The sequence below is a fragment of the Mauremys reevesii genome, linkage group 11 (assembly GCF_016161935.1).
Source record: "Mauremys reevesii isolate NIE-2019 linkage group 11, ASM1616193v1, whole genome shotgun sequence".
Taxonomy (NCBI): Eukaryota; Metazoa; Chordata; order Testudines; family Geoemydidae; genus Mauremys; species Mauremys reevesii.
The window spans coordinates 58008182-58035449 of record NC_052633.1 but is presented as its reverse complement, the minus strand read 5'-3'; the positions used below and the strand labels follow the sequence as shown (position 1 = coordinate 58035449).

The 27268-nt window shown below is 42.3% G+C and overlaps 1 long non-coding RNA gene across 2 annotated transcripts in view; it reads right to left on the bottom strand.

The window, feature by feature from the left end:
• Nucleotides 1-318: 318 nt before the first annotated feature.
• LOC120374642 overlaps nucleotides 319-27268 on the bottom strand; it is a 68069-nt gene continuing 41119 nt past the window's right edge. The window contains exon 4 of one of the 2 annotated variants that reach the window (XR_005586187.1): nucleotides 319-498. This is a non-coding gene — a long non-coding RNA (uncharacterized LOC120374642). The remainder of the gene's footprint in view (nucleotides 499-27268) is intronic. The other variant, XR_005586190.1, reaches the window with a different exon arrangement.

The window sequence follows — 27268 nt, the reverse complement described above, 5'->3', positions numbered from 1 at the left end:
TTCACAATACCATTCAAGAAGGGGTCTCCAGAAGGTTTGGGGGAAGAGCCTGGGGCAGGAAGGGGTGGCACCGGGCTGCTTATTGCACTCCATCCCCTGCATACCTGCCCTATTTCCACATGAAAATCCAGTAGGGTGTTTGTAAAGCTTAGAACTACAGAGGCATCTAGCCAATAGCTGTTCAGCTCATACTGGAGATATACTGACTGGTGAGAAGGCAGTGGAGAAACACAGAAGGCCAGATGCCAACGTGGCTGGCTCATGCCTCAACAGATCTAGTAGTTCCACAGATCCCTGGATTGGGAAGTCTCACCCTCTTCCAAATTTTGTGGCCATCCAAACCCTTGAGAAGATAATTTGCTGGAAACTCCACAAGTTCAACCCCACAGGATTTTCTTCCTTCTCTCCGTATCTTTGCAGTATTTCTCCAGGAGGAGGGGATAGTTTGGCCCTTGATTTTTTCTTTCCTAGGATAACAAGCTAGGATAACATAGCAATCTAGTTAAATGGAAATTAAAAGTTACAGTCACAAGAGTGAAATGCATGCAAGCTGCATGGAAACTATTTTAAAACATCATAACAGAGGTTCAAACTAAATGTATACTCCAAATAAAAAACAAAAGAAAATACACAGTAAGAAGACCAAAAATTACCACCATGGCTAAACAGCAGAGTAAAAGAGCATGATAGAGACAAAAAGGCATTCTTTAAAAATTGAAAGTCAAATCCTAGTTAGAAAAATAGAAAGGAGCATAAATTCTGGCAAGTATAATTAGTCAGGCCAAAAAGAATTTGAAGAGTAACTTGTAAGACTAAACTAAACAGCAATTTTTTAAAGTACATCAGAAGCAGGAAGTCTGCCACATGATCAAGGTGCTAAAGGAGGACTCAAGGAACACAAGGCCGTGGCGGAGAAGGTTAATCAACTATTTGCACTGGTCCTCACTGCAGGCGATTCTTTTTAGGTGACAAATCTGAGGAACTGTCCCAGACTGAGGTGTCTATAGAGGAAGTTTCAGAACACATTGATAAATTAAATAGTAATAAGTCATCAGGACCAGATGGTATTCACCTAAGAGTTCTGAAGAAACTCAAATGGGAAATTGCAGGATTACTAATGGTTGTATGTAACCTATCACTTAAATGAGCCTCTGTACCAGATGACTGGAGGATAGCTAATGTAACACTGATTTTTTGAAGGGATCTAATGGCAATCTTAGCAATTATAGGGCAGTAAATCTAACCGCAGCACCAGGCAAATTGGCTGAAACTGCGATAAAGAATAGAATTATCAGACACAAAGATGAACACTATGTTGGGGAGAAGCCAACACAGATTTTGTAAAGGAAAAACATGCCTCACCAGGCAATTAGAATCCTCTGAGGGTTTCAACAAGCATGTGGACAAGAGTGATCCAACTGATATAGCGAACTTGGAGTTGAAGAAAGCCTTTGACAAGGTCCCATAACAAAGGCTTTGAAGCAAAGTAACCAGTCATGGGATAAGAGGGAAAGTCCTCGCATGGATCAGTAATGGGTTACAAAGGGTAGGAATAAATGGTCAGTTTTCACAGTGGAGAAAGGTAAATAGTGGGGTCCTCCAAGAATGGTCAGTTTTCACAGTGGAGAGAGGTAAATAGTGGGGTCCTCCATGCTGTTCCATGTATTTATACATGATCTGGAAAATGGGGGTGAACTATGAGGTGACAACATTTGCAGACGATACAAATTACTCAAGTAGTTACCAAAGTTGACTGTGAAGAGTTACAAACAGATTTCACAAAGCTGGGTGGCTGGGCAACAAAATGGAAAATGAAATTCAGTGTTGATAAGTGAAAAGTAATGTGCCTTGGAAAAAATAATATCAACAAACTATCCATACAGAATGATGTGGGTCTAAATTAGCTGCTACCCTCAAGAAAGAGACCTTGAAGTTAACATGTTTTCAGAGAACTATCCATCTGTTCAGTGTGCAGTGGCAGCCAAAAAGGCTAACCGAATGTTAGGGGCCATTAGGAAAGGGACAGATAAAACAGAAAATATCATAATGCTACTATACAAATCCATGATACGCCCACACCTTGAATACTCTGTACTGCTCTGATCACCTCATCTCAAAACAGATATTAGAAATGGAAAAGGTACAGGGAAGGGCAACAAAAGTGATTAAGGGTATGGAACAGCTGCCATATGAGGAGAGATTAAAAAGACTGGGCTTGTTCAGTTTAGAAAGAGATGACAACTAAGGGGAAATACGATAGAGGTCTATAAAATGATGAATGGTGTGGAGAGAGCGAATAAGGAAGAGAGTGAGCCCGGCTAGATTGTCAGGCTCAACCAGTAATGATCAAATGTTTAGTTGGCAGCCGGTACAAGCAGAGTACCCCAGGGGTCGGTCCTGGGGCTGGTTTTGTTCAACATCTTTATTAATGATCTGGATGATGGGATTCATTGCACACTCAGCAAGTTTGCTGGGAGGGACAGCAAGCTGGGGGGAGAGGTAGATACGATCGAGGGTAGGGATAGGGTCCAGACTAATCTAGACATATTGGAGGATTGGGCCAAAAGAAATCTGATGAGGTTCAACAAGGAGAAGTGCAGAGTCCTGCACTTAGGAAGGAAGATAAACAGCAGTTCTGCAGAAAAGGACCTGGGGATTACAGTGGATGAGAAGCTGGATATGAGTCAGCAGCGTGCCCTTGTTGCCAAGAAGGCCAACAGCATATTGGGCTGTATTAGTAGAAGCATTGCGGGCAGATTGAAGGATGTGATTATTCCCCTCTATTTGGCACTGATGAGGCCACACCTGGAGTATTGCATCCAGTTTTGATCCCCCCCACTACAGAAGGGATGTGGACAAATTGGAGAGAGTCCAGCAGAGGGCAACGAAAATGATTAGGGGGCTGGGGCACATGACTTATGAGGAAAGGCTGAGGGAAGTTGGGTTATTTAGTCTACAGAAGAGAAGAGTGAGGGGGGATTTGTTAGCAGCCTTCAACTACCTGAAGCGGGTTCCAAAGAGGATGCAACTAGGCTGTTCTCAGTGGTGGCAGATGACAGAACAAGAAGCAGTGGTCTCAAGTTGTAGTGGGGGAGGTCTAGTTTGGATATCAGGAAACACTATTTCACTAGGAGGGTGGTGAAGCACTGGAATGGGCTACCTAGGGAGGTGGTGGAATCTCCATCCTTATAGGTTTTTAAGGCCCAGCTTGACAAAGCCCTGGCTGGGATGATTTAGTTGGTGCTGGTCCTGCTTTGAGCAGGGGATTGGACTAGTTGATCTCCTGAGATCTTTTCCAACCCTAGTATTCTATGATTCTAAGTGTTATTTACCCTTTCAACTAACTCAAGAACCAGGAGTCACCCAACAAAATTACCAGGCAGCAGGTTTAAAATAAACATAAGGAACTCATTGCCAGGAGATGGTATGAAGGCTAAAAGTATAACTGCATTCAAAAGGATTTAGATAAATTCATGGAGCATAAGTCCATTGATGGCTATTAGCCAAGATGGTTGGGGATGTAACCCCATGCTCCGGTTGTTCTAAACCTCTGACTGCTAGAACCTGGGATTCAATGAAAGGGGATGGATCATTCCATAAATGCCCAGTTCTGTTTATTACCTCTGAAGCATCTGGCACTGGCCACTGCCAGAAGACAGGATACTAGGCTATATAGACCATTGGCCATAGTGGGGCAGACCATTCTTACGTTTCTATATGATATATAGAGGGGAAACTAAAAAAAGTGTAGATAATATGGAAATACTGTTAAAATAGAAACACAATTGACTACAAAAATTGGAACATAGATAATTATTATGTATTCAGCATGATGTTGGGAAGAGGTGACAAGTGGAGTCCTGCCCCAAGGGACAATATTAACATAATTAAACACATTAATTTAGGGCCTGACTTTGCCATCCGTATGCATGAGCAACTACCAATTGAAGTCATTGAAACTTTATGAAGGCTGCAACATTTTATGGTGGCTGTTACACAAGGTACACATTGTATACAGCAAGTTGTCCCACAATGTCTCCCTTCTGACAGGATGGGTAATGACGGTAAAGTGGGGAAAGCATTTCGTAGCATGGATTTCTAGAGTTTACCCATAGTACAGCATCTCTGTTCGCTAGCCACTGGATGCCATTGTTTCTCCACATGGTCCCAGACAATATAATAATCTGACAATCAGAGTGTAGAGTTTAAGAGATCACATACCAAATAGCACATGTCTAGCTTAATATTAATACCATGGCACATCTTACTAAACCACAGTATATTTTTAAGGACTAGCCTCTATAGTGTCAAATCACATTTAATCAGATTGTTAGTTTTCTCTAGAGATTTGTCTGATTAAGCGGACCAAATACTACATTTTTAAAATGCTGGATTCCCTTGCAGTTACCTTATAAATAAATTTCTATTTCAGTGCTGTTATAGAGCACATAAAATTTTCATATAACTGATATGAGCTGTGTAAGGTAAAAGTAAATGCCAGCAGGCATCTAAATGTTATAGGCTCTGTTATATTTTACACTCTGATCACAAATGTTATAAATCTTCCTTGAATTTTAGACTGTGTTCCTCAAACTATTGATAGCTAGTGTAATTGACATTTTTAATATACCAAACTACTGGAACTCTCCCCTTGCTTTCTGCTACCAAAGTCTGTCCATCTTATGTTTCCATAAGTATAAGTTGTCCCAATAGACAGTTACATTACCTTCTACTAATATTTTTACATGTCATTATAGTGTTACCTTACCTTTTTCATCTCAATATACCCTCTTATGTCTATGTATGTACGTAAAAAGTACATGATAGTTTGGGGTAGTATACACCATGACCTTTGATTTTCAGAACACATTTTATTTATCTGAAGGAAATAATTACTTCTTTTCCTACTATTGAGGGATCATCTGTGCCATTAAGATGAGAAGATTAGGCTAAGCAGAGCTGGGCAACACTGATGAAAAAACTTTGGTCTGGAATTTCAGTACATTTTCACATCAAGCCATGCAAAAAAAGGTGAAAAAACACTTTCATGCAAGAGTTTGCAAATGTGAGTTTCCAGCTAAATTAAAACCCACTTATTCCACAGCTGGAGCAGCTTGCTTAGTCTGGAGTCGCAAGCACAGGGCTGAGAACCTCTCAGGTTTAGCTGTGCCTCTGCCACTCTTTGACCACAATATTTTTGCTCTTATAAAGCAGTAGATTAATATAATTTAGTTATACCTCACACTGTTTTTACAAGGACATAAATATCCTCTTCCCTGGTTTATACATGAGGAAACTTAGCAATTAAGGGAAATGCCTAATATCACACAACTGGCTAGAGTCAGAATAAGGATGAGATGACACAGGAGCAATTCAAGCAAAATATGTAGTTTTTATACATGCTGTGCACATTATATACCCAAAACAAAAAAAAATTGCTTCTATCTGACTCAACTGCCCTTCAACCTATCCTTACTTAGCTGGCTTATGACTTGTATGCGTCAAAGAAGAAATGGTTCTTGAGAAATGAGTAGTGGTCTGGTGCCTTACAGATCACCACTTCAGGAAGGATCCCACAGAGAAACAGATCATGTATAGTTCACTTTCTAGTCAACGTACAGTTGTAAAGTACTGACATATATCATCCAAACCTGCCCTAATATTACAAACAGATATTTGAAGATATTTTAGTGCTATGTCTGCCTCAACTTTAAGGCATCTTTTAATGAAACAAAACCTTTTTTCTAGTGGTGAAAGGACACCGATAGCCTCTGAACTAGCACGATCTTTTCATTTTACTGCCAGGAGAAAAGTAATCTAGGTTGCTCAAAATGAAAACCTACATGCAATTTTGACACACTGATGTTCATGGGATAGCACAGAAGGTTATTCAAGACACAATCTGGTCTTCTATTAAACCCTCTGCTGTTACAGGATACATTAAGTTATGGACCTTGGTAAACTATATCCAGTAACTAAGGTAAATGCCAATACTGGAGACCTGTTTACAAACGTTTGCTCATATGAGTACCATGGGACCATTGAAACCAATGGAACCACTGACTTCAACTGGATCACTTGTGACTAATGATTACGTGGTTTGCAAGAGTAGGTTCATGGTTCCGTTCTTGAGACAATCCATAGAAATTTTTCTTTTAACACATTCATCTTATAGTTGGAGGCATGAAAATATATCTTAGCACTTGTGGCTGCTAATATATTAAAAATTCTAGGTGACATTCGTCTGAGTAACAAACCTCTCTCTTTTGCATCTTATACTGTTTACAAATTTAGTTTATTAACAAATTGTACGTCTAATTAATTGAAAAAAATCAAGCAATAAAATATTAAAACATTGAACATCTGTAGAGACATGTGAAATGAGCAAAGACAATTGAAGGCATTCACTGTCCTAATTTCCACTAAGTTGACAGACAATGCCCCAAAACTGCCTTTCTGATCCAGCATTACCTAATAAGCTAATCAGAGCAGAAAAAGCCTTGTGAGTGACTTTAAAATAAAGAAATGGGAGTATATCGTTGAGACATACATAGTGGCTTGGGTTGGGGAGCTGTTTGTTTTACAAGAGGATAATTCGCTTTGCTAAAAATCACCTACTTATGCTGAATTTTGTGTTCAATATTATTATCCTGTTCAGTATAAAAGTGACCAGATTCTACTACTATTACTGTACATTCAATAGGAGCTGCAATAAACTCTACAGTGGTGTACTCTGGCCAACGTCCCTCTCAAAGCTCATGAGATGTACAATGCTGTCATTTATCCAATGAGCTTGTTTTCTATGGTGAGCCTCAATGTACCCGCTAGTCTTGCAATAATGAGTGCTTTACGAAAACATCCTCAAAGTGTGATGCAGCTTGGGAGCATTTTCTACGGAAGAAAAGCTTGCTTTCCGGGGGTAGGAAGAGTCTATATCCAGCTTACAGAGTATGTTAGTGACTCCACAGAAAAAATGTTAATAGAAGGCTTTAGGAAGTAACAATATAGACATTTTTATGTACAGTAAGAAGTCCTTGTAGTTTGAATTTATTTAATTGATAACTGAATTTTTGGCAATGAATTCTGGTTGTCCTTCCTATAGCAACTTGAGTTTAAAGCCAGAAGAGACTACACGAGACCATCTGTATATCACAGGCCAACACCACCACCTAGCACCTGCACACAATCCTTACAACCAAAGGTAAATATGGTTTGAAGCAATAATCATGGAGCTACCATGTCGTCTGCCTGCCATCACCCCGATTACTTGCTTTGTATCTCTTTCCTCTATGCTTCTATTTTAGAATGTAAGCTCTTTGGGGCAAGGATTTGTGTCTTTCTGTATGTTTGCAGAGCACCTGCCCAAATGGCCTCCAAACAAAACTGGGGCCTTCCAATATAAATCATAAATAAAATAATCTTAAAATGGCTAGTAATGATACCAAATGATAATCAATATTAGTTTATTTCACAAGTCATGTTTTTTTAATTGGATCTCTCTCTCTCTCTCTCTCTCGGCATAATGTGTCCATTTATGTATCTACTGAGGTTACCACTGTTCTATATAGGCATCAGGATCATAGAAGACTAGAATGGAAACAACCTATTAGACAGAGTTGGACTGATAACAGTGGAAACTGCAGTTCTCTCTTTATCCATCAAATACATACAAATAGAGCTGGGTGACAATCAAAATGTCTGTTCTGTAGGAAATTCAGGTGACTTGATGTTTGTTTTCATCCCAATCTGGATGAAAAGTCAAAATATTAAAATTTCTCAGATGGGATAGTAAAAGAATAAAGCCATTGAGTGAATGGACCCACCCTTGGAATAGATTTGGCCAGTGCTGTGTATCTGAGGAAAGCCTGTTAATGGTCAATTGAGAGAACTCCAAGCAGAAACAAAACTGTGGTTCATAAGAACGGCCGTACCGGGTCAGACCAAAGGTCCATCTAGCCCAGTATCTGTCTACCGACAGTGGCCAATGCCAGGTGCCCCAGAGGGAGTGAATCTAACAGGCAATGATCAAGTGATCTCTATCCTGCCATCTATCTCCATCCTCTGACGAACAGAGGCTAGGGACACCATTCCTTACCCATCCTGGCTAATAGCCATTTATGGACTTAACCACCATGAATTTATCCAGTTCTCTTTTAAACACTGTTATAGTCCTAGCCTTCACAACCTCCTTAGGTAAGGAGTTCCACAACTTGACTGTGCGCTGTGTGAAGAAGAACTTCCTTTTATTTGTTTTAAACCTGCTGCCTATTAATTTCATTTGGTGACCTCAAGTTCTTGTATTATAGGAATAAGTAAATAACTTTTCCTTATCCACTTTCTCTACATCCCTCATGATTTTATATACATCTATCATATACTCACTGAGTCACCTATTTCCAAGCTGAAGAGTCCTAGCCTCTTTAATCTTTCCTCGTATGGGACCCTCTCCAAACCCATAATCATTTTAGTTGCCCTTTTCTGAACCTTTTCTTATCAACCTCTTTGTACCTTTTCTGTGAGAATGCGGAAGTGTAAACCTGTGCAGCTGATTATAGACATGAGGCTAACATTGAGACACTCACAGCTGCCCTACCCTTAGGAACTCTAACCCTAGGGCGGGAAGCCCTACCCATACGAACCCTAACCCTAACTCCAAGTGTCCTACCCATAGGAACCCTAACTCTAGGGCGGGAAGCCGTGACATTAGGAACCCTAACCATAGCTCCAAGTACCCTACCCTTAGGAACCTTAACCCTAGGGCGGGAAGCCTTAACCATAGGAACCCTAACCCTAGCTCAAAGTGCCTTACCCATAGGAACCCTAACTCTAGCTCTAAGTGCCTTACCCTTAGGAACCCTAACGCTAGCTCTAAGTGCCTTACCCTTAGGAACCCTAACGCTAGGGCGGGAAGCCTTAACCATAGGAACCCTAACCCTAGCTCAAAGTGCCCTACCCATAGGAACCCTAACCCTAGTTCCAAGTGCCCTAGCCTTAGGAATCCTAACCCTAGAGCGGGAAGACCTAATTTAGGAACCTTAACCCTCGTTTCAAGTGTCCTACTCTCAGGAACTCTAATCCTAGGGCAGAAAGTCCTACCCAAAGGAACCCAAACCTTTGTTCCAAGTGCCCTACCCTTAGGAATCCTAACCCTGGGGGGGGGAAGCCCTACCCACAGGAACCCGAACCCTAGCTGCAAGTGCCCTACCCTGAGGAACCCTAAACCTAGGGCGGAAAGCCCTACCCATAGGAACCCTAACCCTAGCTCCAAGTCCCCTACCAATAGGAACCTTAACCCTAGCTTCAAGTACCCTACCCATAGGAACTCAAACCTTAGCTCCAAGTGCCTTACCCATAGGAAGCCTAACCCTATCTCCAAGTCCCCTGCCCATAGAACCCTAGTTCCAAGTGCCATACCCATAGGAACCCTAACCCTAGCTCCACATACCCTACCCATAGGAACCCAAACCCTCAGGTGGGGCACCCTATTCATAGGAACCCTAACCCTAGTTCCAAGTGCCCTACCCTTAGGAACTTAAACCCTAGGGCGGGGCACCCTAACCACAGAAACCCTAACCCAAGATCCAAGTGCCCTATCCTTAGGAATCTTAACCCTAGGGTGGGAAGTCCTACCCATAGGAACCCTGAACCTAGCTCCAAGTGGCATACCCTTAGGATTCCTAACCCTAGGGCGGGAAGCCCTACCCACAGGAACCCGAACCCTAGCTCCAAGTGCCCTACCATGAGGAACCCTAAACCTAGGGCAGGAAGCCCTACCCATAGGAACCCTAACCCTAGCTCCAAGTGCCCTACCTATAATAACCCTAACCCTAGCTCCAAGTGCCCTACCCATAGGAACCTTAACCCTGGCTCCAAGTACCCTATGCATAGGAACCCTAAACCTAGGGCAGGGTGCCTTACCCATAGGGACCCTAATCATAGCTCTAAGTCCCCTACCCTTAGGAACTCTAACCCTGGAGCGGGAAGTCCTAACTTAGAACCCTAACCCTAATTCCAAGTGCCCTACTCCTAGGAACCCTAACCCTAGTTCAGAAAGCCCTACCCAAAGGAACCATAACCCTAGGGCATGGGAACCCAAACAATAGCTCCAAGTGCCCTATCATTAGGAACCCTTACCCTAGGGCAGAGCGCTCTACCCATGGGAAGCCGAACCCTAGCTACAAATGACCTACCCTTAAGAACCCTAACCCTAGGGCGGGAAGCCCTACCCATAGGAACCGTAACCCTAGCTCCAAGTGCCCTACCCTTAGGAACCCTAACCTTAGCTTCAAGTGCCCTACCCGTAGGAACCCTAACCCTAGAGTGGGGTGCCCAACCCATGAGAACCCTAACCCTATCTCCAAGTGCCCTACCCATAGGAAACCTGACCCTAGGGAAGGGAGCCCTAACGATAGGAACCCTAACCATATCTCCAAGTACCCTATCCATAGGAACCCTAACCCTAGCTGCAAGTGCCCTACCCTTAGGAACCCTAACCCTAGGGCGGGAAGCCATACACATAGAAACCCTAAACCTAGCTCCAAGTGCCCTACCCATAGGAACCCTAAATCTAAGATGGGGAGTCCTACATATAGGAACCCTAACCCTAGAGTGGGGTGCCCAACCCATGAGAACCCTAACCCTATCTCCAAGTGCCCTACCCATAGGATCCCTAACCCTAGGGAGGTGCGCTCTACCATAGGAACCCTAATCTCAGCTCCAAGTGTCGTACCCATAGGAACCCTACTCCTAGTTCCAAGTGCCCTACCGATAGGAATCCTAACCCTAGGGCGGTAAGTCCTAGGCATAAGAGCCTTAAACCTAGCTTCAAGTGCCCTACCCATAGGAACCCTAACCATAGGGCGGGAAGCCTTACCCATGGGAACCCTCATCCTAGCTCCAAGTGCCCTACCCTTAGGAACCCTAAACCTAGGGTGGGAAGCCCTACCTCTAGGAACCCTAACTCTAGGGCGATAAGCCGTACCCATATGAACCCTAACCCTAGCTCCAAGTGCCCTACCCTTAGGAACTCTAACCCTAGGGCAGGTAGCCCTACCCATAGGAATCCTAACCCTAGTTCCAAGTGTCCTACCCATAGTAACCCTAACCCTAGCTCCAAGTGCCCTACCCATAGGAACCCTCAGCCTAGTTCCACGTGCCCTACTCAGAGGAAACCTAATCCTAGCTCCAAGTGCCCTACCCATAGGAACCCTAACCCTAGCTCCCAGTACCCGGTTTTTATGCAAAGGATTTGTGGACAAATTAATGTTGCAGTGAAGAAATGATATCTTAATTTTGCTGATAAAAATTATTTTGTAAAACTACTACTGTATCTTCAGTCAATTTTGTTTTGAAAAAGTAGCAAGCCAGATTGTGGCTCACCTTGCACACCATCTAGAAGAGTAAGGAGATGTAATGTGCATCTTGGCTGATGCAGGATATTTCCCCTGCCCCAGCGCAGAAGGAAACCTGATGCTCATATCTACTTATTAATTTAATTATCAATGGGTAGAATATGTTTACATGGGCTGTTAATGTGCAGCAAACTACTGTGTGAATTTACAGTACATTAGCTTCTCTGCGCTACCTCCCTGTGTGGACATTCTTACTGACCACTACAAGTACCTTTGTGTGCTGTAGCTTAGTACATTGTAAAGTGTACCTAAACCACCCAAGGGCACTTTTAGTGCAGTAAGAGCACAGGCAGCAAAAAAGTAAATCAGCATTTAAATATGGCATAGCTAATATGCTGTAAATTCACACCCTAGTTTGCTGCACACTAACTTCTCAGTGCAGTCAAGCCCTAAGATTGTGACCCTGATTCACAATTGCATTCCTGGTCTGCTGCTGGGCCAGTGCATCTCCTTGCAGTTCCAAACATGGGGCTTGTGACAAAGACAAGAGTAAGTCCAAGAGTTCTCTTTGGAAGCAATCAATTAATTAAAATGTAAAGGCAACAGAACAATAGGCTAGAAGAGTAAATTTGAGCATGGCAGTATGGAAATTCAGCTTTCTAATCTCAGGCTTGTCAGTGGCTTTGGGCAAATCTGCTACTCTGAAACCTGTCACTTAACCTCTGTGCCTCCATTTCATCATCTGTAATGGAGATAAATACTATGGACTTTCCTCACCATGGTATTGTGACAATTAATGAATTATTGTTGGCAACGCACTTCAATAATGTAAAGCACTATGTAAGTCAGTGATACTCAGACGGAGGCTCGCAAGCAGCTCTTTAATGTGTCTCCTGCGGCTCTTTGCAGCACATGGTATTAGAACCCTGTATGGTTTAATTATTAACCAATCAGGATGCTTTTACTATGGTATTAACCAATTGTAGTTGATAAAATAATAATACTTGGTCAGTCATTTTGCTGTGAGAATAATATTATATATTTGAACTAAATATTTCCCGTCATTCTGTTTAAATATGAATATATAGTCGTATAGTAAATGAAACAATGAATTCACACGACTGTGGCTCTTTTGGGTAATAAAAACAGGAGTACTTGTGGCACCTTAAAGACTAACAAATTTATTTAAGCATGAGCTTTCGTGAGCTAAAGCTCACTTCTTCGGATGCATTCTTTGGGTAATGTTTACTGCTAATTTGTCTCCTAACCATTGAAGTCTGAGTATCACTAATGTAAGTGATAAGTATTGTTAGGATTATTGAAATGCCTCAAAACGTTGACATATGGTGTATAGGTCTCTTGAAAGCTAAGGGTCTTACTGAAAGGGGTAGCTCTCATTAAAATTTATTGGGAAAAGAAAGGATGCATGAAGACTTTATTTATACCAGCACAGTAGTCTGCTGGAAGATTCAGCAGCTGCAGTATTTCAGTCTGCTGTGATTAGTTTTGTGGGTGACACTCCATTGCCTTGGTGGAAACCACAGTGGGGATAGGGCTCAGACACTAGAGGGAGAACTGGTGATATAAGAAGAAAACATTGAGAAGGAGGACATTTTTTGAGACTGTAAAAGAAAATCACCATGATAATTCCTGTGGGAATACAATACATCTGACCACTTGATGTCAGACTTGACCTACAATTCAATCAGCTTCCAGGGTAACAGGAAGTTTCAAATGGGCTTCACACAGACCAAATGCACATTCAAAAGGCTTTAAAATGAGTTTAACTAGACAATTCTTTTGGGAGGCATGGGTGGTCAAGGTCAGTAAAAGAAATAAAGTGAAAAGCTTTATTAAAATCTTAAAATGCTCCAAAGAATCGTATTATGAATAAAATCTTTTGGTCAGAGAGATCACACAATACACAAACCTTCACTATTTTGATCCAAGACGGATCTGGACAAAAACCCTGGATCCAAAGAGCCCTAAAATTTGTGGAGAAGGTTTCAGAATCCACATCCAAATCCAAAATTTTGCAGCTGGTCCTGCTCTCTGTAATCAGTTGAAATGAATCCCCTGATCCAGATCCCCACCCCAAAATTTTGTGGAAATCCAAATCCAAATCTAGTCTAGGTTCCAAATGCTCTTAAGGCTCCTATTCAAGAAATTACTTAAGTAATGCTCTTATCTGTAAGCACATGCTTTAGTTCTGTTGAAGTTTAGTGTTTTGTTGAATAAACATAAACTTAAGCACATTCTTAACTAATTTCCTGAATGAGACATAAATCTTCACAGGATCCTGAATAATCAAAGGCAAATAGATTGGTCCATCTGAGAAGTAAACACAATAGTTCATATCATCTTGTTCAGCACAGGCAGAAGGAAAGTAAATCAGCAATTAAGCATTAAGTTTATACATACTTATTTTGAGTCTGCCTTCATTTACTTACAAAGGGTATGTCCAGACTAGCCGCCAGATTGGTGGTAGCAATCTATCTATCGGGGATTGATATATCGCGTCTCATCTAGACATGATATATCCCCAAACGCGCTCCCGTCGACTCCAGAACTCCACCAGGGCAGGGTGAGAGCAGAAGCGGGGGAGCGGGGAAGGATCCATCCCATGCCGTGAGGATGGGATGGGGATGGGGTCAGAATAAGATACTTCAGTTATGCTATTCCTGTAGCTGGAAGTGCGTTGTATACCTCCCCCCCCCCCCCCACACCCCAACCACACCAAGACAAAAAGAAAACACAAACACTTACTTAAAGTTAAGCTTATGCTTAAGTTTCATTGGCTTCAAAGAAGCTTAAACACATGCTCAAGTGCTTTGCTATACTGGGACCAAAGTTTTGGACTCTAAAGCCATACACGTCTGAAGCTTTGAGATTCTCATTGCACTTCTCAGCAAGACTGCCTTGTACCTTACCTGCTGTTTGTGAATGCCTGATGATTTGTGTATTTTTCAATAGCACTATCATCATCTTTATCAGAGCATTCAAAACCAAAAATCATTACCCTAGCCTCAGTGACTACAGTTACTATTTTGAAATATGTAATGCCATTTCCTATCCTGTACACTGATTTTCAGCAATCATGAAAGACAGGCCCATCTAGCATCCAACAAAGCAATACAATAATCTGTATTCCCTGTGCTAAAGTAGGGGGAAAAAATCCAATTATTGAAATTGTACAGTGTCAGCACAGCGCATGAGACATTAAAAAATAAAATAAATAGAGAAGCTTATGCATTCAGCATGAAGAATGGCTAGATAATTAATAATAGTTGTAGTAATATTGTCAGAATAATTTTATTCATGCAAAAATATGAAACAAAGTGACCGGTATTTGATTAGTTAAAATTTGGAAAGTTATGATTTTAGTGTTTTACTTACTATCTGTAATTTACTCTCTAATTAAGGTAGCCTTTTATCTTTCTACCTCTAACACAGCCAGACAATGAATTCTTGCAGTACCTCCCCTTCTAGATTCAGCAAGATAGAAAAAGCGTGACCACATTGAATGCCTTGCAAATGTGGAACTTATTGTATTGATGGGATTCCCTCGGGCACTTCAAACAGGAGTTGTGGGGGTCTCCCATAGGCATTGGCTTAAGGCAGGCCAAGCATGGTTTGAAACCCAGAGACCTAGGCATCAGCCCGGGTACCGGGAGGGAGGGAAGGGGAGGAGCCCCTTACCCCCAACTACTATTTACACTAAAAAACAATAACTATTAACTACGACTAAAGAACTAACAACAACTACTCTTAAAACTATTTACAACTATAAACGAGTGCTACACTATAAGCTAGGAAAGTGGAGTTCAGCTAAGCCACGCTCCACAGTTCCAACGACTGTCACGGGCAGTAAGAAGGAACTGAGTGGGCGCTGGGTCCGCTGGGGTATATATCCGGTGCCGTAAAGGCGCCACTCCAGGGGACACCTCAGCCGACCCACCAAGTGTTGCTAAGGTAAAAATCTTCCAACGATTGTGCACGCGGTGCGCACACACCTAATTGGAATCAATATGAGCAAGCACTTGAAGAAGAACCTTACTTTGGACATTCAGTCTCTGAATTTTCCTTTAAAAGAATCTATAGAGGTCTGGCTTCTTTATAGCAGTCGGGTACAGCTAAACCCCAGGTCAGTTTACTTTCAATTCTTCCCTGAGGCAATGAGCTTGGACCTGCTCTGGTGAGTTTTTGTGGTCAGCAGAGGTTTCCAAGCTTTCCACCTTCAAGAGTCAGCAGCTATATCTACACTACAGCCTATGTCAACATAACTTATGTTGCTCATGGTTATGAATAAAGGAGATAAAAGGAGGCAGCCCAGTTCAGTCAGGGATGGCAGAGGAGAAGGAAGGACATATGCTGCAGGCTCCTAACAATGAACCATCAACTCTACAGACTGTAGGGACCATCGACCCAGACTATACTGTGGACGAGCAGCTGACTGCAGAGATTGACTGGGATGCTGAGCCACTGCCAGCCAAGGAGATGCCCAAGATGGGCTTTTTGGTCGGAAGTGACCCAGGTGATGTGTTAGGAGCCGATGCCTGAACCCTTAATAGGCAGTTTACTGGTGGAATAGGGTGGGCCCAGGTTCCCCTTCACACATCACCCCACACTTACCACGAGACGTGACTATCAGGGGCTCCAACCATAGACTGAGTGTTTGCTCTGCTCTTCCCTGGCCTGCCCCAGGGGCTACAGACTGATTGTTCTGCCCTGCCCATGGGGCCAGAACCCACCAACTGCTATTGCCTGCCCCAGCCAGGAGGCTCAGGGGACCTAAGCTGAGTGTTTGCTTGCACTGTCCTACCCCAGGGGTTACGGACTGCTTGGTTTCTCTGCCCCATCAGGGGTCCTGAGATACCCCGATCATGATTGACCAAACAGGGAACTCCGACAACCATGTGACGGGGCATCTCAATGGGCAAAATGGGGTGGCCCCGCTCGACAGGCCAAGCCCCCATGACACCAAGCACTTTTCCTGCAAACATAGCTTCTGCCACTCACGGAGGTGGTGTATTTATGCCAGTGGGAGAGCACAGAGAGTCTTCACCAGATGTGCTGCAGTGGTACAGCTGTATTGCCGCTGCAGCACTGTATGTATAGACATGGCCCACGCAGCAGGCTTCCCCTCAATGCACACCCCTTCCTGTGGGAAGTTCTCCCTTGTAAGCTGTTTCCTCCAAGTGGAGCAGACTCTGCAGTTGTGTCAGTTTAGAACAGGTTGAGCCTAAAGGAGTTCCGCAGCCTTCTCCTGATTGGGATGGGGGCATGCCCCACCACACAGACACCTAACTGAAAAATGGCTTGATTCAACTATCATTCGCTGCTGGTGCGCAACACCACTGACAATCAGGCCATTTTGTTTAGATGCCTAATTATGGATCTTGGTGCCAAGCTTTATATATCCAAGTTTGAACACTGACTCAACACATTAATGAGACTTTAGACTAAAATGTTCAGTTGAGTGAGTACTGTTTTGGGATGTATATTTGATTCACACAGATGCCGTTCCATAGCAAGTACTGTCAGATACATCATAAGCCTGAACAAACTTACTGAGGCCTCCATACATGAACAACATCTGTATAGAAACAAACCTGCCCTGCCAGCAGAATGCCACTATTTCTAATGAAGTTCCATGAGGAAGAGAGTCTAACTAGGGATAAGCCTAAACAAAAATGCAGCTCCAAACATCCCTGAACTTTGGAACCTGGATCTGAACTTCCATGACCGATGCACTTTTAGGCTCCTTTGAAAATTCCGGCCTTCAAGGTTTGCCTTTGGCTTCACAGGCTACGTCTACACTGCAGCTGGAAGCGTGTCTCCCCTCACGTAGAGACCTGCACAGCTACACTCAAGCTAGCATGCTAAAAATAGCTTGGGCTAGCAACCCCAGCTCAGACCCATGGCATCAGGCAAGACTGTACTCAGGTGGCTAGCCCAAGCCACCATCTGTGCTGTTATGTCCACAATGCAATGTAGACATACCCACCGTGGGCTGAGCCAAAACCCCAGGGGTGAAATCCTTGCTTCATTGAAGTCAACAGCAAAACTCCCATTGACTTCAGTGGGGCCCGGATTTCATCCCAGATCTGAACTCCCCCCTCCACTGAACATTGGGAACATGTGGCTTTAGATCCTAAGTGTGTAGAAAGGGCTCATATTTACTTCTAACCTAACAGACACTCTCTCAATGGAAAGTGAGGAAAGAGAAGAGAGGATTGTATCTTGGCTATTCATATTCAGTAGCAATTGCTCTGCCTTTGCTCAGTAAAAACAAAGGAGGTCAGTACAAGAAGTCAGGTTGATCAGAACAGCAGAACTATTTTTTTTCCTCACTGCAAACCTTTTTTGGCTGTGTATATAGATGGATAAAAGACTAATAAGATGTGTGCACCCTTGTTTAATGCCTGGTGCTCTTGCAGTCTGGGCTGATCACATAGCTATCTTTGTAGCAGATCAACTAACTAGCATGGGATGGTTGGTACCTAGGGTGGCTACTTTCTGATGGAAGGCTGAAGGCCTCCCTCTGCTGTGTAGGATGCAGTGAGCTATTATTGACACCATCACAACAAATACTGCACGTCAAAATGTTCATGATGGACACAGAAAGCTTCTTTCTCGAATGATCAGCCTGTAGCTATCAGATGGCACATTTTGGCTGTACAGAAAGAGAATTATACTGTATCAATGCTACTGCCAGACATGCTTGGAATGATTCTCCACACAAAGGAAAAATCCTCACTCAGCCTAAGGCAATCCAAGCTTTAAAGTTAGCATGCATATTTAAAAATGGGTCAGTGTATATTTTTCTTAACAGTGCTGAAATATTGTCTCTGCAGGGATGATGGCTCTTTGAAACACAGGGCACTGTGATTGTGTTTGGCCATGATCTAGGACTTCCCCAGACTCCTCTCCCTATACAACAATGGAAAGATGATTTGGATGAGATCAAACAGAGATCATGACACAACTTGTGCTTGCTTAAATTTGTTTCTCAAAATGTCTGTCAATAAATTAGGTGATGTCCTGGAAAACCTGTGTGTGAAGGAATTGAGGGGTGGGTGGGAGGATTTGGAGGGATCCATTCAGGAATGTTAATAGATGTTGCTGGCTGAAACAATGTATCATTTCTATGGGGAGTGGGTCCTATGAAATTACATTCACTATCACTCGAGTCCTTTTACTGAGGTTGCCATTGCACTTATTGAACAGATTAAAAGCCAACATGCCAGTTAATGCACTCCTAGAAGAGGCTGGGAATGCCTTCAGAGCAAAATGAAAACCCACTTCAACCAAGCCTTCCCACTAAAACAAATAAAAAACAAAAACAAGTACATTAAATATACCCACACACAATGGGCCTGGTTCTCGTCTGACACCAGCACAAGGCACCAGCTTCAACAGGACAACTCACACGGCTAAAGTTAGGCATGTGCTTAAATACCTGTCTGAATTGGGGCCCAAACCAGAAGTAACTTCTCTGATGTCAGTGGGGTTAACAGTAGTAAAACTCCAGGGCTATGTACACTCTACAGCTTAGGTCAGTATAAATTTATGTCATTCAGGGGTGTGAATAAGCCACCCCCTCCCCCGAGCAACCTAAATTGCACCAACCTAAGGGCCAGTGGGGACAACACTAGGTCAAGAGGAGAGCTTCTTCCACTAACATAGCTACCACTGCTCCCGGGGGCTGGGCTGCACTAAGCCACACTACAGCCGTGCAACTCCATCAGTGCAGCTGCACCGCTGTAAACTCTGTAGTGTAGTCATAGTCCAGGACAACCGAGAGGTGAAAGAGGCGGATGAGGTTCTGTTTCTGAAGACGAGGGAGGAGAAAGGAGAAATATCTCTGTCTTCAAACTCTATAGTTTTGTGAGTGGGTCAGATATCACAGTAATGAGCATAGTCCCTGTAGCTACAATGTAAACAAAAAGGCTAGAAAATGGGGGTCGGAGACCACTAAATACCATTTCCCTGCTTCTTATCTATCTACTGTCTCAGGGGAATATTAACCAATGAAGAATCAGATCCTTGCATGTTGGCTATCCTTTCTGACTGCAAAGTGAGCACACAACTGGGGGTAACATGGTACTAAAACTGAACAGTAATGTTTTCCTCCCACTTTTCACAGGTGTAATTGGCCACACAAGGTGTAAGGCAGTGAAGAGTCAGGCCCACTTTTTCTTTCTATACACTTGATTTAACAACATAGGAAGGAAGTTCAGTAACCAGATTTTAGCTGATGGGCTACATTGACAGTAACATGACCATCCAATCCTGGTTATTTTCAACCATACTCATTGTTCTTAAGAACTTAGCAAAAAGTTTGTTATAGTTTGTGAACGGTTCATTTTTACTGTTTGCTTTTTCAGTTGTGTGGCTTGTCACCTAAGTCACATGCTATTGGTCCTGCAAGGAGGAGGAGAATAATAAACAATTAAAAGATAACAAATGACAAATAATCAAAGGCACACTTCTGGTACAGCGTTTTGGAAGGACAATCTTTTGTGCTGAAATTCATGACAGTTTGAGGATGAATGAATTCTTTTGCAGTTACTAGGCAAGTAACTTAACACTTTCAATAACAAATAATATGAACCCATAAATCATAGCAAACGTAACTGGTTCACAAATACTTTTTCTTTCTAATAATAAAAGCAGAGCAACTATATTCTATCAAGTGGGACCCTTATATTAAAGTGATCATTTAGTTCTAGAAGGTATTTGAGATATTAGCTATTTTTAGTGGCATGAGATTTTTACAACCTTTGACTCAGAACCTCCCACTAAAAGCCTCCTTTCAAAAGAAAGGAATGCTTGAAGTTTGTCTATATTATTCAAACCAGCAATTAGTACCAGATGTTACTGCACTTTATATTTAGACACCAAATTTCAATATCTTAAACAGAAAGAACACTCATGAAGGACAGAAGAAATAATTTATAAATGCAATTACAGCATATTGTTTTGATTCCATCTCATTAATTTACCTGATTGCAAAGTAAAATTAAATGAGCTTTTATTTAAATTTAAAATTGTACCTGTGAGTAATTTAATGTCTCTTTGCTTGAACTATGTGTAAAAAGAAAAAGTAGTTTCAGCATATATTTAACGTTTCATTAATCAGCCTTGTACCGTAGATAAGACCGCCATAAAACAAGGAAACTTTACAACATACTTTTATATTTAATGGCACAAAAGATATTACACTTATTTCATAACTAAGAAATAACTATATTGCTATTGTTATTTAGAGGCTTGAAACCTCAGAGGTGTTTTTTTCTACAAGACAGATTAGTAATCAATTCTAACAACTTAATTTAGGGCATGCCTATGCTATAAACGTAAGTTATCTTTTGGGCCCAATCCTGAAAATCTTTATTTCTGTGAGTTGTCCTGCAGAAATTAATGGGACAAACCAAATGAGTAAGAATTGACAGAATTAGGCTGATTGGGCCTGCTTCTTCTCCCACACCAATATAATCCAGAAATAACTCCACTGATTTCAGTGTAAGTGAGAGCAGAATATGAGCCTTTCTTGTTGCTCAACCCATTAAATTAATTAGGAGATCCAGAACATTTTGAGGTTCTTCTACCCTAATCAGATTTGCCAATATGCTTTGGCCTTTACAAAATGTGAGTCATCATTACACATTTTGCTCAGAGCATTGTTCAGACAGTTCTCTCTGTGGTTATCTATTTTATTTATAGGCATTTCTTTGGCACTTATCACTGTAGTACCTTAGGACCTCACATGCATTAATGGATTTCTCCTACAACATCCCTGTGTGTGGAAGGAGGTCTTGCTGCTCTGCATTTTTGCCCCACGCTCTATGCGGGGATGATTTGCATCCTCATTCCACAACCCCAGTTGTACGGGGAGACTATGGCAAACCAGTAAAGTGCTTGAAACCACTATGGCTTATTGTTAAAGGCAGCCTAGTCAGCAAGCTGTAAATTGGCCATTCAGCAATCTCAGCTTGACCAAAGCAGGAGGGGAGGGGGTTTTGAGTGCCACAGAAAGGGTAGCTTGACCCCGTGTCCTTCCTGCTAAGAATTGTGTTGAAGGTGCTGATACATGCATTTTAAAAGAGTAGGATATGCCCCAGGAATGTCTATTGAGGTCTCAAGGCTGCAGACCCTGGAAAGACCCATACCTGGTTAATCAATAATCAGAAGGAACCTCTTGCTGGATCACTGAAATTGCTTACTTAACAAGGTTTCTTTAAGGGACATGTCATTCTATTACTAATGTATAAATAAAGGGAAAAAGCTTGAGATAGTTGGACTCATTTGGGGACTCTTTTGGACTCTCTTTGGACTCTCCCTCTGGATACATCTTGTTGTCCCCACCGGCAGATGGAAGATTTGGCCACAAGAAGCCTGCCGCTGTGTCACTCGGGAGCCACACTCAGCTTTGGTAATTATCAATAGTTGAGGGTGTTTTACTAATCTTGTTGCAGACATGTGTAAGTGCTTGAGACTAGTAAAGTTTAGCTTTAAGTGAAAGCACTCTTGTGCTGTCCTGTTTGTGCCAGCCATCTATTGGTCGGACAGCCGTGTCTCCCCTGATTTATTTCCTGACACCTCCTCGCGCAAAGTAAAAGTTACCGAGAGCTTTGGGTTGAAAGAACCCTGGGTAACACAGTGTACCCTGTCCTCCCCAGCGCCCCCGCCCCCATCTTCCCTTCTCCGACTCAATCCCAAAGACAATGCATTGCCTGATCTAGGCAAAGAGGAAGAACCAGGTGAGTCACTATTCTGCACCAAAGGGATAGATGAATACACAGTGGGTCCCTCCATGTGTGGCTCATAGGGGTACATTCAGGCCCCTAGTAAGCAAATCAATGGAAAATGTAAGTGCAGGTTTTGAATAAAATAACCTCTCATCTACTTAGTTAACTGTATATATGTATGGCATTCCCAACGGTGCACTATGATCTCAGAGATAAAGTGAGAAATTCCTATCTGGGTAATGAAGTAAATGGTTGATTTTGTTGTTCTCCAGTGTCCTTATATATATTTGAGTGCCCTTCAGGCAGAGCCTGAACAGTGTGGATCCCTTATCTGATTAAAGGGCCCGAATCTCACTGGTGTGATTGGGAACCCATTGCTGTAAGATCAGAACCAAAGACTGTCATTACCCTTTCTATCAAGACAACCAAAAATTGTTTCAAGTCATTGGCAGCTGAGAGTAAAAATTCTGGGTTCCAGATTATGACAATTTGTTTCTCTGCGAGCTGAAGTGCTCTGATAAGTATCTGTTTGTATTTGTCTGTTGTACGGCAATTTCTTCATCAATGTGCAGCAAACAAAATTTAGGAACCAAAACCTTGCTTGTTTGTTCTTTTTTTTTTTTTTTTTTAATAGGATGGAGAATTTCAATAATCTCTCTCACTGCAGTATACATTTATAATCAGTCTCTCCTTCTGAATTATTTCTAACTCTCTTCTCAGCTGGGTTTAGAGTTATTTCTGTTTCTGCCTTTCATTTTATGTTCTCTCACCATCAGGACAAAGAAAATCTGCTTGGATTACTTATAGGATTGTTTCCTCCTTAACATTAATCCATGATCTCTTGTTTTAAATTAGTTCATGACATGGAAACTGTATGTTGGCACCAATCCATTTTCATTTGTTCAGGATTGTATATACCTATATAAGAATCACCCTTTAATCTCCTGTTCCTTAGCTATAAAGGACAAATATGACCAATCTTTCTTCATAAATCATATCCTTGTTACTAAATCATTTTGGATTGCCCTCTGCTGCACCTTTTCAATGTCTTTCTATAGAAAGGTGGCTAAAACTGAGCATAGTATGTTTTAATGAGGCCAGTAGCATGCCAGAATAATTTCTGCAGGTTTGACACTTAGAAATATATTTCAGAAACTTGTTTGCTCTTCTTTCATTATTATTGGTGTTACCAGAAAATAGTGCTAATGGTTTACTTTATTATCTACAGTCCCTTCCTGGTCTCTCTCTCATATGAATGTGTTGTGCTTCTATATTCACTGTAATCTTTATATTTATTATTTGGTAATCGGCTACATTATTTCACATTATGCTGTACTGAATTTTATGAATCACTTATCCATCCAAGGGCCAATGTGTTTGTACTATAAATATTACTTCTGTAGCCATTTTTACTCTTTCCAGGTAATAACACTATCATCAGTGCTTAAATCTTTTCCAGACCGGTCTCCTATCCAAATTATAATCTCTGCCTGTCTGTCCGTCCAACATCTCCTCATGGATGTCGAGCTGTCAGCTCAAGCTAAACATGGCAAACACAGAGGTCCTAATCTTCCCCCCAAAATCTTCCCTGCCATCTCCTTCATCAATCACCATGGACAACACATCATCCCACCTGTCACTCAGGTCTGTAACCCATATGTCATCTTTGACTTGTACCTCTCTCTAGGTCCTCACACCCAGGCTATGTCTAAGGGCACATCTACACTAGAGCACTAAGTCAACCTATGTTAGGTCAGCTTACAGCCACCTCAGTAATTACTGCAGTGGCTGATGTCCACACTCCTCTCCTATCGGTGGTGAGCGTCCTCACTAAGAGCGCTTCCACTGACTGAAGAGGGGCAGTGGGGGGTGCAAGGGCTGAGAGCTCCCAGCTGGGAGCTTCCAATCGGCCCTTGGAGGTCCCCGTAAACATCTGCAAAAACACCTCATTCTTCTCCTGCAAAGCCCTTCTTAAAACTTTTTCCATGAAGCTGTCATAGGAAGACTCCTGTGCCTGTATGGAGCCCCATGAGAATCATAGGTGCGGTGAAGAAAGGATTAAATTAGGAGAGGGCAGTGGCCTTCCAGACCAGTTTAGGGAAAGTGATCTAGGTGAAGGTCTTCTATGTGAGGCTGAGGGTGCAAAAAGAGTGGTGGGAGAAATGGAACTATTAGCACTAGCATGATGGACAGAGAAGGGGGCCAGGTTGGTAAAAGACAAGAGTGGATAAGCTGTGTGGAGCACAGGTGTGATTGAACTAGAAGGATGAATGTTAGATTTAGTGAAGGGATCTGAGGGGAATGGAAGGTGACCTGGTTAAATTAATGGGCAAAGCAGATAATCTTAGCAGCTTCTTTTTGAAGGGAACAGAAGGGTCATTGTGAGAGCCAGGAAGACCAAATAGGAGGAGGTTACCAAAGGTAGGAAACAATGAAGGCCAGGCCATGAGTTATAACTGTGTGGGTTGAAATGTTATGGAAGAAAAAGTGACAAGATTTGGACATAGCCAGGTTGTCTGAGTCATTTCTTCTATGCCTAGAATTTTCAAATTCCTGTTGAACAGTGCTGTTGTTTTCACAGCAGAATAAGCAGTGTGTCTATAAAGGCCAACTCATTTTACAAAGAGAAACACTACCTTTAATTCTGAATCATCCCATTCTTCTTAGTGATGATCCTGTGAGGTGCTAAGCACCAAGTTTGAGGCACTGAGCATGTTCCACTCCCACTGAATGAGATCTGGGATTACTGAGCAGCCCGTAGAAAGTATTCAGTGCCCTACAGAATTGGGTCTTTATTTCCTTCATTTTAGCCTGGAGCTAGGAAAAAAGTGCCAGATTGCTTTTTGTTTATGTAACTCTAGCAATTCAATTACTTTCCCTCAAATAACTTTAAGCACTTCAGATGGCATCTTTACATTTTTCATTTTGATGCACCCACATTTTATAAGAGCAATGAAATGACAAATGGAAGGACACTACCTTTTTAATGAGGTGTTTATCACTGTGTTTATCCCTTTAAAACCTATTAGCTTTGCTACAGCTTATAAACCTATACTGAAAGTTGAAAGGAAGGCTTAGAATGAATGTATTTCAAAACTAGTATGGGAAGTACAGCTGGCTGGTGTTTAAAAGAGAAGATATATAGAGAGACTTATGTATACTATACATATGTATTAGTTAAAGATGACATTTTAAACGGAATAAATTTGATGACTGTTTTTAAAGGACTCAAATCAAAACCAACAATTTAAAATAGCAACAGTTGGAGAACCGGAAACTGCTCATCAATTGGAGTAAATTGACTTCAATGGCACTATGTTGATTTACACCTGCTGAGGATCTGGTCCTCAGATTATTGTAATACTTGTTAGACTGCACAGACTAGGTCCGTCATGGTTTAAAGACCCTTAAACCGGCTGCTCTTGGATTCGCTCGGTTTTCTTAAGGAATATGTCAAAGATCAGTTTAGTACTACTTGACCCCACAATACAGTAGCAGCATACAGTGTTTCTGAGAATAATGAAGATCTGGACAAGGCCGGTTGGCAGATGCTTTAATGCCATTCCTGTAAATACTTCTATAGGCAAAAGATCCAACAGTGATTTAACAAAACTAAAAGATAATCCAGATCCTCAACTACTATAAATCAGCACAGTTCTGCGGAAGTTAATGAAGCTACACTGGTTTACACCAGCTGAGGATCTGGTCTCTCATATTAAAATGTAGGAACTACTTTACAGGAATCAAGTCCAGTCACTTATTTCAATCCATTTCTCATGACAATATTTTAGCAGAGCTATTGCAGAGGACCCTTATGATTCCTTTTGCCTTTGTGGGATTCATTGCAGGATGATGACATCGAAGAGCCTGCGCCCTCTAGGCCTGTAGAAGTCAACGGCAAAACTTCCATTAACTTCAAAAATAGAAGGATCAGCCCCAGACTTTGTTGCAGAGCATTGTGCTCTCCTTTTACCTCCTCTTGTTTTCCTCTTCAGCCTTCCCCCCTTTTTCCCTTTGTAATTAAATCAGCAGCACATTTTTACACTGTAAATATTTTGGGCCAGGACTGTCATTGTCTATAAGCTTGTACAGCGCCAAGCACAAGTGGGCTCCATAACCCAGATGAGTGATCTCTGGTAAGCTTTTAGCATGCGTATAGGAACCTTTATGTTTTTAATGTTTTCTCTCTAATGATTAAGAATGAATGTGCTTGCTTATCAAGGTAACTTGTAACTTCTGGCAATAACATTGTTCATAGCCTTGGAAGAGAAAGCAAAGTGCAGACACTGGCCTGTTTGGCTTGCTGCGGGTATCACAAGGACACAGGGAAGTGTGCAGCCTCAAAAAATCCTGGTCAGGCCGAACAGGTCTCTGCCCAAGAGAGGTGATGGTTGAGGAGCCGGGAGTCGAGGATGGGTGCCCTTGGTGGACCAGGTGCAGTTGCCCTGAACTATGACATCAATAATAATTAATAATAAAAATAATAATAGAGGCTTTTATTGTGCCTTAAGTCATAGATGCAGTAGGGAGTGACCCTGATGACAGCAACTACTTGGTCTGAGGCCTGAGGCAGGCCCAAGGCTTCTAGGAGTGCTAGAGAACACACATCCCAAGGACCATTGCTACATCTTTAATAAGAGGCAGCATGCCCTCCTCCCATGCTGGCTTCTGTCTGCCAGCCAGTATGGCAGGCTAGTGAGGTCATCCTCTCCGGGGAATCTAGTGCCCCTGGCTCTAGATCCCTTTAGTCCTTGCATAGCCAGAGCATATGGACAGGACAAGCTATGCACAAAGAGCAATGGGGTCCATGGTGAACTCTTTTCCCTCCCACACCTTAGTGCACACTTGTGGAACCAGACACAATCTGGCCTTATCCAGAGGCAGAACATTCTTAAACTGATGATTATTACTATGGTTTGACAGGCAATGAACTTCGAGGCTGTCTCATTTCACAGAATCATAGAATATCAGGGTTGGAAGGGACCTCAGGAGGTATCTAGTCCAACCCCCTGCTCAATGCAGGACCAATTCCCAACTAAATCATCCCAGCCAGGGCTTTGTCAAGCCTGACCTTAAAAACCTCTAAGGAAGGAGATTCCACCGCCTCCCTAGGTCAGTGGTCTCCAAAGTGGGATGTGCAAGAGGATCCTTCGGGGGGCCTAC